Source organism: Lepidothrix coronata, unplaced genomic scaffold (genome assembly GCF_001604755.1).
Source record: "Lepidothrix coronata isolate B3197 unplaced genomic scaffold, Lepidothrix_coronata-1.0 Scaffold24, whole genome shotgun sequence".
NCBI lineage: Eukaryota > Metazoa > Chordata > Aves > Passeriformes > Pipridae > Lepidothrix > Lepidothrix coronata.
In genome coordinates this window covers 5,641,654-5,652,880 of record NW_016690204.1, presented here as the reverse complement: position 1 = coordinate 5,652,880, position 11,227 = coordinate 5,641,654, and positions in this window count along the sequence as shown.

Genomic DNA, 11,227 nt, shown 5'->3' with positions numbered 1-11,227 from the left:
TTTTCCACATCCCCCAATTTCCATTCCTCTAATGAAAAATATTCCCTCTGCCTTCACATCACACTTCTCTTATTCTTTTAGAACTTTCCCATAAATCACTCTTCCACTCTCTGCAAGAATCAAACTCTTTTTTCTCTAAGTACCTGAAATCTTGCCATGACCATCTAGTGATGATATAGAAATGGCAAGTGCAAATGCAGCCCAGGACACTGCACAGACTGTTGCACACTCAGCTCAGAATCATAGACCCATAGAACATCCTGACTTGGAAGGGACCCACAAGGATCATTGAGTCCAGCTCCCAGCTCTGCACAGGACAGCCCCAGAAATCCCACCCTGTGCCTGAGAGAATCATCTGAACACTCGAACATGTCAGGGTTGGTGCTGTGACCACTTCCCTGGGGATTCTGTTCCAGTGCCCAACCACCCTCTGCGTGAAAAGCCTTTTATTCAACCTAAACCTCCCCTGACACAACTCAGGTCCTGTCACTGGTCCCCACAGGGCAGAGATCAGTGCCTGCCCCTCCACTTCCCTCATGAGGAAGCTGCAGACCCCAATAAGGTCTCCCCTCCCCTCCTCTCCTCTCCTTCAGGCTGAACAGACCAAGCCACCTCAACCTCTCCTCTTATGGCTTCCTCTCATCCCGTCACCACAGGAGGCCCAGGCTAGAAAGGTGTTGAGGCAGTAATGTTGGTGCCCTGATGTGATCCCCTTGGCTTGCCTTTTCCAGGCCCAGCTACATTCAACAGTTTAAAAAAATCATATTATACCAAAACACTTTATAAAACAAGAGTCATAGTAACTGGAGGCCGTTCTAGTTTATGTGAAAACAGCTTGAAACAACAAACTAAACTGTAAGGTATTGCTCTGCAGACAGGCTTTCAAAGGTATTTTACTGTATACTAGGGGATTTTTACAAACTTAGCCATTCTTTTCAAAAAGAATGCTTCAGGAGATTTTCAGATCATGTTGGATAGAAACAGGTGCGGCTTATATTAATACTTTGGCAATTCTGAAAGACAAATAAACTTTCCTAATTATTTTTCTTTTTATCTTTTTTTTTTAATATTTAATTACCATATTATAGCTGTTTTTCTATACTAACATAGGAGGGCTAGATCCTCCATCACATAAAGGATCTTATATAACATTTCCACTATGTCAAATAAACTCAATGGATGTCAACACCCTTTTGAAAGAGGCCTCCCTGGCTGGTTTAAATCATTGTGAAGCAAAACACCAATCCCATTCTAACTGCAGGACAAAGGGAAATTTGGACGTGATTGAAATCATCTGACTACAGATGCCAGAGCAGTTTTATTATATAATGCATGTGAGCACAGCTGCTTTCTTATCACAAGACCCACGATGAATATATCATATACTGAAGGGCAGAGTTACCTTCCCTTCGGCCTCCTCATAAATCCCCCTTGATGGGTTACTTTCCACGGGCCATTCCCAGTACAGAAAAAGTCCAGAGTGCAAGGAATTGGTACCAAACCATCACTCTTTGAAAGTTATTTTCCAAGGGCAGCAGGAAGGACACCACTCTGTTCCTTGAGGTACTATTATGTGGAATAACACAAACAGAGTGCAGCCAGTCAGATGCCTGATTTGGGAAATCTTGGGATGCAATTTGCCATGCAGGCACGTGCAGTGAGTCTGCAGAAAAGTTTCCACTCACAGACAGTGAGAAAGCCATTTCTAATCTATTTTTGACCAGGGAACACTGTATTATTGAGTGAGCTCTGCAATTTGGTCATTACCACTAAGATGATATCAAGACCTACATAAGCACACTAAAATTTCATTGTTACTGTGTACACAGGACACACAGTTTGACCATCATCTACCTTTTAAGAGAGGGTGCAGTGTAAAGTATCTAAACAGTAAAGAACACATTTTAAGCAAGATGTTACTGACTTTCAACATGTGATCAATCAAATTCAGTTTCTCTTCACAAGTTTCCATTGAGAAACCTACTTCAATATTTTGCTGTTCAGAATATATGGGAAAGGCGAGGAATATTTCACTAACCAAGATTTTATCATTTGACTTGAAAATTACAGTACAATGAATGCAATTTTAAAATAAGTCTTTCCAATAATCTTCACTTTTGTGCTTTCTGTGTGTAGTATTCACCAGTTCGCACGATGAGCATCGTCCACACAGCAAGTTCTTATATATTTTAGGGTGGAACACAAAAGAACTCTGTGTCAAAAGCTGGGAGAGTGAATGGCAAGGTCCTTCAGCCTCTGAGATGCCCAGGAAAGAGTGAAGAAAACTGGCCAGCCCTAGCACAAATCAGATGTTGGTACCGAACTAAAACCAGTTCTCTTGACTGAAGGTTGGACAACACATAGTGACAGTGAGGAGAGAAAAAGAAAGGCATATTTCAAAGACAACCTCTACTGTCAGAAATCCAAAGGCTTCCTTCAGAGATGGGGGGATGTGGGAGAGCAGAGGTGGGTCGATGATGTATGAAGGAAAAAGGCTTTGGCAGGGGCTTCATTTCTATTCTCACGCAAGCCCATGAACTCTTAGAATTATGCTTTTTTTTCCTTTCAAGGTGACTTTCTATAAATTATACACAAGATTCTCCCTCTCTGACTCAAGCATAAAAATATAGAGCCCCAATCAGATTTCTGTTCATTGGAGGATATCGGGCTGCTTTGCCCCTCCAGGTGCAATAGTACCAACATAACTAAACCCTTCTTCCCAATCTGTTACCAACAAAAGGATTATTTACAGTTCAAGCACTTGGTTTTAACTTGTCTAGAACAATTTCCCTTCTATGTTCCATAAAGGTGAGAATAGAAGATACATAAGGCACAGGAAAGTGTGATGAAGAGCTCTCCAGAATGGGCTTTGCCACACTGAATGTTGCCCTCCGGTCTGGTTTCTGGCAAGTTGTAATAATGTAACCTGACTCTCAACTATCCTGACCTGTGGCTATTGTCACATACTTTCCCAAATCATCCACAAGATGCTGAATGAACTCGTCATAACTTATTTCTGTTATGCAACCATGTGGGGAATACAACTCTGTATCATGGACCGACGGCCCAGAATAACTCCGTGCAGAAATGACTCAGTATCCAGGGAAAACTTTCAAGCTTGAAAAGCATGACATTTTCCTGGAAAGCAACTGTTAAACTCTGACTAATGCATTCCCCTCTTTTTCTCTCCTTTTTTCTGAAGTCTATCCATACAGGTTTGGAAGCTCGGAATGCTCCTGGGCACTGAAGACAATGTGAGGTGAAGACTGTTTAAAAATGAGAACTCAGGCTGGACAATGCTGTGTATGTGATATTTTGGGAACATTATGGGGAAATGAAGCAATCCAAGAGCCCAGAGCCAGACATTTCCTTTTTGCCCAGGCAGTCCATATTGACAGGGCACTTATTAGGTGTCCTAGAAAGACTGAAACTTGGCCACTAAGTGATCTCCTTGGGCAAGCACAGTTCTTAGGCATGTTGGATGAGCCATACTGCTGACCCACTTTGAGTCCCAAGTGCTTCTGGCCCAAATTAGGAATAGCAGCTCTAGGGACTTCAGAAATTATGTCCCTGTCTAACAAAAAGCAAAGCTCCCCTCTCTTCTCCCTCCATTCCAGCTGGAAAGCTTCTTGTCACTATATCCAGAAATGTGCTTGTAGTGAAGTAAAACTAAGTGAAAGTAGACACTAAATGTAACTATTAAGATGTTGCTTTAGCAAAGGAAGTGTAAACCAGACAGTGCTTCCCCACCATCTTAGCAATTGTGGTTGACTACCCAAAAGAGTGCAAATATGTATCTCCATTCAGAACTTACCTCAAATTTACTTCTAGAAAGGTAAACATCAGTGAATGGGACAGAGAAAGCTTAAATTTGTGAAAACATTCTGATCTCTACTCCTTTTGCTTCGTTTCAGGCTACTTCACACTATTCCAGTCTCCCATGTGAAACAGTCCCCACACTCGAGGTGCACACTGTAGGAATATTGCAGAATTTACACAAGAAACTTTGGAGTAAAGCTTAACATAAAAGCCTATCACCTGAGCACGCTGCAGGATCACAGATCTTGTAATAAGGAGGTCAGCAGACTGAGAACTGAGGTACTCTACTCCAGTTTGTTTGCCATAGAGGGAACCTTGGACTAACTCTTTTCCCTCTCTTTATCTCAGTGTCTGTGTTCCTGAGATGGTTAAATAGGACTATCATCACAGAGAGGCAGCAAGAATTACCGAGAATTTATAGTGTGCCTTGAAACATCCCAAAAACCTCCACTATTCTAGTCCTGATTACCAATACCTATCATGACAAAATTACCATATATTATTACACAAAGCCATAGAGCTGCTAAAGACAATGTCTATTGCAAGAGATGAGCAGGAATTTTAACTCTCTGAGCTAGCAAGGGAAACTCTTTTCTCACTGACAAAGCCTCCAGCTATGCATGGATGCAGTGCTTTGTTTTCTCCAGAGCAATGGTGACATTTTAGATCATCTTTTGTGCTATAAATGGAACACTGATCTGCTGAACACTTGTTACCTGGAAGACCATTTCCTGGTGCCTGAGTCATCAACTTCCTTGGATGACATTGCCACATCTGTAAGGAAAAGATGTGCTGCTAATTTACAAGGCCACTGTAGTGCTGATATCTTAAACCACTCAGGTGTGAATAGAAAGGCTGGCTGGTATTTGAAATCTCTTCAGCAGTATTAGCTCACTGTGGATGATATTGAAATATCTCTAAACTGGAGACACATGGATTTGGCAGATAGAACACTCAGTGGATAGGGAATTGCACTCAAAGAGTTGTGGTCAACAGCTCAACATCCACATGGAAAGAGGCAACAGTTCTCAAGGGTAGGAACTGGAATTGTCACTGTTTAACATCTGCATCAAAAGCACTGTGACCCCACTACCACTTCAGTGTCCGGCAGTAAAACACACAAATTCCAGTACACTGATTTTACAACTATTGCTATTAAATTATTAAAATCTAAACAAGAGAATTCTAAGGCTGTCAAAACACTCAAGAAGAGGTTTTTTTTCAAGTTCAAATCTGTTACTGCATGTCATCCATGTAGGCTGGCAATCAAGAAACATGAGAACAAGAAATCAAGAAGTCTCTAGGGTAAAACCTCTTTACTCCAGCGCTCACCCCTTTGGCTGGGAGGAAGAACCATTCTCCCCCCTAACTAATCCCAACTGTCTTCTTTCAAAATATAGAATGTAAATTAGTTTGGCTGCAGATAATGATGTTTCTGTTATTAGTAACACCCCGAATAGCTTCAAACCCTGGCTGGGAATTTAACTCCTGGGGACTTGGCTTAGCAGGATCTCCTTTTAATAGACCCTGCTCAGTCCAGGAGATAAAATGGCTTCAGAGTCCTCTCCAGAGACACAGACAGGCCTGCACGCTTCATCACAGGCTATTACACACTCAAATTTGCTGAAGTGAAAATCTGTGGGCAATATATATAACTTCAAAACATCCATGAAGCTCTTCAATCTGCCTGTAATTATTCACCTGTAATTCTGAATGCATTTGCGGACAGAAAATAAGAATTTGGTATGAAATCCTTTTCTTCTGTGTTGTTTCTATGGCTGTCCAGAGAGGCTGGAACAGCAGCTTTCAATTTAATTTTTAAGACACAATTTTATGGTGTAAATTAACTGACTGGCTTGAATTGCACTGGAAGTGGCCTCCTGAGTCAGACCGGAGCATCACCTGGCTTGGGAAGATCCTTTTATGCTTCACCAAAATGGCTTTATTTATAATGGCCAAGGCTTTTAACAGTCTGTGTTAGGGTTACCAGGAGGAATAAACTACAGGCCCTTCGCTCAGGTACCTGATTACCAGGGGTTTATGTGTTTTCTAAGCACTGGAGGCCCAACTACCTTGGCACTGTTACAATGGAGAGAAAAGGCATTTCCATAGGGGATGGAGCCTCCCTGGAGCTTTTTATCTTTCTGCACTGGCCACACCAGCAAAGAGACTCCTTCACCCATCAGGGAAGCTGTTAAAGTCACATGGGATAAATCTGGTCATTGGTTTTCCAAAGTGGCTGAGACCCACAGGCAGATGACATTGAAGGGGACATACAGTCTTGAATGGAACTTAGAGCATGGTTTCACTTATTTTTTCAGTAACAATGGGGTCTTCAGAGGAATTGAAATTTCATTTAAATATGGAATTTGATGAAAGTGATTTTTTTAAAGTATAAACATTTGAATAAGTTTAAATATTTTGAAAATATTTAAAAGTATAAACGTTTGAATAAGTTTTAAATATTTTCAAAATATTTCATTTTTTTCAGGAAATTTATGTTATACATCCTTGCATTTAATATCCACTGAACAGCCTAGACATTTCTAAATAGAAGGTGCAACATTACATTTAATTTCTTTCCTCTCAAAAAATCTGCTTTGTGAAATAAATTTTAAAAAACCACTAAAATCTCTCTGTGCTCTGTGCTCATCCTACCTTTGGAACACAAAGTTCTCCAGCTGTGGAATTTCCTAAAAGCCAAACAAGGAAGTGCTGCCAAAATCTTCACTGCCTCTTTTGAAAACATACAGTTCATGCAGTTCTATATATTTCCATCAATTTGATCAGATAACATTGTGATCTAATTAATTCTAGTACTAATATATGTGCCCTCAATAGAGAATTGGCTGGAGACTGAGGCTTCTTTTAGTTAATATAAAGACAAACCAGTTTATTATAATGTTCCTTGGGGTAATAAATCCACAGTGACCTTAACCATGATTTTTTCTGTCAGTTCAAAAACATAATCCTCATTCTTGGTTAGCCAGGTGATTTAGTGTGTTCTTCAACTGCCCAGCAACAGGTTATTTCATTTATGCCTTCCATTTATTCTTCCAACATAGCTGGTCCTGGTAATAAAGAACCAGGTTCACAGCTATTATCCCTGGTTAAACCTTCATAATTGTCTACACCTTAAACTAGGGATGTTATGCTGAATTGTATTTAATACAGTAGCTTCACTATGTGCACCAGACAAACACACACAAACAATGACCTTGGATGACACACAAGCCATTTTAGATTCTAGTTCTCTAAAAATATCTCATTTAGAAGCACTAGGCAGGTGCAGACAATGGTCCTTGTCCTTCTATGTTACCGTTGGTTTCCACAATACAATTGATGATATTAAAAAAAAAAATGTACTTCCTCACAATAGGAAGAAAACTATAAATGTCAGAGGTTGCCTTCAGAAGCTGTTTGTACACAGACAGTGGTACCTTGTTTTGTCCTTCATTACTCACCTAAATTATGCCCTGGTTTACTTGACCGATGTTCAGTGCTGAAATCTGTGTTCTTTCAAAGGACGCTTTTTTAGGCCTTGTTTTCACAGGTAGTTTGAAGAAACTGAAGCCTAACAAAAGAGAAGACAAGTGGGATAGTAGGTTCAGTTCAAGACTAGAGAGATCCAAGTCTTTTATTCCTGCACCATTGACACAGATGACATAGAAACACTGAACACCAATTTCAGAGACTCACAAAATCACAGGATGATTGAGGTTGGAAGGGACCTCTGAAGGCCATCCTGTCCAACCCTCCTGCTCATGCAGGGTCACCTCAAGCAGGTTGCCCAGGACTGTGTCCAGATAACTTTTGGATGTCTCCAAGGATGGAGACTCCACCACCTCCCTGGGTGACCTGTGCCAGTCACCGTCACCAGTGTTAAAGTGTTTCCTGATGCTCAGAGAGAACCTCCTGTGTTTCAGTTTGTGCCTCTTGTCCTGTCACTGAACACCAATGAAAAGAGTGTCACTGCTCTTTCTTTATATCCTCCCTTCAGATATCTGTACATGATAAGATCACTCTGAGCCTGCTCCTCTCGAGGCTGGGCAGTCTCAGCTCTCTCAGCCTTTACCCACGTGAGCTGCTCCGGTCCCTCAGTCATCTCAGAGGTCCTTTGCTGGACTCTCCAGTAGCTCTGTATCTCCCAAGGCTGAAATAATTATTTCCCTTTTTTTTTTTTCCCCTCAGGCAATCAGAGAACACAAGCAGAACAGGAGACTATGTGGTATCAAGAGCACAAAGCAAAAATATCAAAAAATAGACAAAGACAAACACACCAAGTTGAAGCAAAGTGTTCTGGTGAGATCGTCATCTTTTGTTCCACCTCATCAAGGAACTGAAGAGCACACAAAACATTTTGCTTTAACAATGTCCTCCAGTAACTGCTATGGAGTGACTATTGGAAGGTGACATTTTCCCTTTCTTGTGACTGGTTATGTGCCCTGGGAAATGTAAAAATATCACCAAGGTATGCATAAGAGAGGAGTTAATTAGTTTAACTTCCTGATGGGAATATATTAACAGTGTAATAAGATGCTCAAATACTCTTTTTATGATTGTCCCTGCCAAAACAGTTGTTGGAAAGCTTTTTTGTAGTACAAGAAGTTTTATCCTCCATATGGAGATCCAGATGCTGACTGTGATCTTTGTGTGGCAGAGGTCACTGCAAACACTCAGCCTCCAGATCTCAGCAAGCTGCACCTCTGAGACTGTTACTGAAAGGATCCTGTGTCAGGATCAATATCTATAGACAACTTTCTCCTAAATTCCTCTACTAATCATTTCCCTGTGTCAATACACAATGCTTTGAGGGGAAGCAAATTTATTTCTTTTTTCATTTCCATCCGGTGTTTTCATATTTCAAAATCTTTTGTAACCAAGTTCAAATGCAATTTGTCCTGCACAGTCATTGCCCCAAGTGGACAACATAATTAATCATCTATTCTTATATACTTGTGACTTAAAATGACTTTTAGCTAAACACTCTTACCCTAACTCTCCCCTTGACTAAGCCTGAACCACATAAGCATGAATTTTATTACTGCCTTTCTCCTTTTGTCAGCTAGAATGTCACTTTGCAATTTAACCTAATGAAAAAAAAAATATAGTATGTTGATTTCCCCACTACTCTAAAATACATCTACTTTTCATTTGAAATAATTTTAATAGATTTTTAGATAGCTGCAATGACCAGAATAATATTTTCTTATGAATTGCATTCTAAAATTACACATAAATCTTTTCCCCCTTGCATACTGAATATGAGTGACGTGGGATTATATTCCTTATAATAAAACCTTAAATCAACTTCCAGCTTCTTTATAACTGTCTAGACAAGAAAAATATTCTCTAAAAGCCCCACTAACCTTAGGATCATCATTTGAGAGGACACTGTCTCCTAAGCTATTTATACTTTTATCTGTATCTGTGGGTAGGACACACAGTCCAGTTTCTATTTCCCTGCTTTATAAAGGCAAACAATTACATTTAGCTGATTCTTTCCCTCCAAAAAAGGCATTATAAAAGCAATAAAGAAACTAATATTTAAGCAACATAGGTAGCAGCGTGGTAATTTATATAATATCAGATTTACAAAAAAGAAGGACTGTAAAACCTTGTTTTCTTCAGGTTGCAAAGGAATGATGGCAAATTCTCAATTATTTTCGGAGATTAAGCAGCCCTTTTCAATGCCAGAGTTTTTGCACATTTCTGTAACGTTATCTTGGGCAATTCAGCCACCTCATAAGTATTTGCTTGCATCAAACAACTATAAAAACTTTGCAAGATATCAAGACAAATGCCTGGGAGAATAAAAAACCTCAAAATTGAAAATGAAATAAAATTTAATAAAAAGCTTTCTGTCACTGCACATCCCCAAGTCCCCATATTATTTTGCTGATTCATTTATAAGATTATATATATATCAAACAGCCATCTTTTGGAAAGGCCTTTCTAGTGCGAAATAAATTAACTTGACACGTAAATTCTTCCCATTTTGCAGCTTTTCTAAAAGGTTAAATCTTGTTGCCAAAACAAACCAAACCAAAACAAAAAAAAACCCAAACAAAGAAAACCAAACATTGAAAGAGATAAAAGAAAATAAACAGAACAGCAAAAGTGCCCTGTGTGGTGAAGAGAGTTTCCCTGCTTTCCAACACCCACTGGCCACAGGAGACGTGCCCAGGAACCAGGATCTTCAAGCAGACCCACATCTCATTTTAGGAAAAGATTTTTTCACAGGAAGCAGGTCCATTCTAGAGGCCACCACACAGAGTCACAGGCACTTCATACAAACCTGGCACTACTTTTTTAGCATAAACAGTAACAACGTTGTCGTGGGCTCCTTTGAAGAATCTTTCCCTTAAGTGTAAGATGAATTTCTGGTCATCTGGTCACTGTTTGGCTGCACCAGAAAATCAGCCCTGGTGCTAAAACTGCAGAGAAAAGCTTGAAGAACTGTCTGTGTTTTCTATTCTGCAGTTACATCACCTGCACAGCTGCTTGTGCTAAGAAGGTTGTCAGGTCCTGCCATATCAGCTCATTTCCCTGCTGATTCAAGAATGGGTTACAGTTTAAATACCCCAGCCATGCCCTGGATAATCACCTTCTAGCATAAAAATAGCTCATTTTGAAATAATTAAAGAACTCCTACATGTTATTTATTGGGAAAGAAGAAGTAAAGTTCCTTAAGTTCTTCAAGAACTTTAATTCTTTACTATTTATCTGAGATTACTTTGTTTTGATTACTTTAACTTGCCAGAACGACACTCCTACTAATCCCAGACTGCCTGGTAATAACTAGGTAAGCTGTCAAATTACATATTGATATCTCCTATCATTGTGGTTCCAATCTATGCTCTGTTTTATCTATGCTCTGTTTCTTCCTAAGCAGTATTTTATTCTGACACATTGATGCAGTTAATATCTTTTCAAATCAATTCAAGTCTTGTTCAGGTTGATAAACATATTAATTTATAAAACTGATGCACTTTAATATGAACTCTTTGTCCTTTCTTACTGGTCATTAGCCAATTACATGTTATCACTGCTTTTTCATTCTGAAAAAAAATAAATGATAAACAATAGCTGTTGTGACAGCCAACTTAACCATCTAGCACCATCTTGAGGTTAAACTGCTCTTGACATTCTAAAATAATTGGACATTCCTTGATCAGCAGCTCACCAGAAGTTCTAGAGCGATGCAGGTACCTCATTTTTAGTTACAAAAGTAAAAAATCATGAGTTACATGACAGACATCCTATAGATTTGTTTTCTTTGCTTCTTTGCATAGACTTGAGGACAATTCTGTTAATTCTGCTGGGAATTAAGCTTAAACTTGTATTCCAAAGGAAGAGTGGGACAATGCACATGTTTATTTAGTAGCTGCTCTGGACACTGTACTCA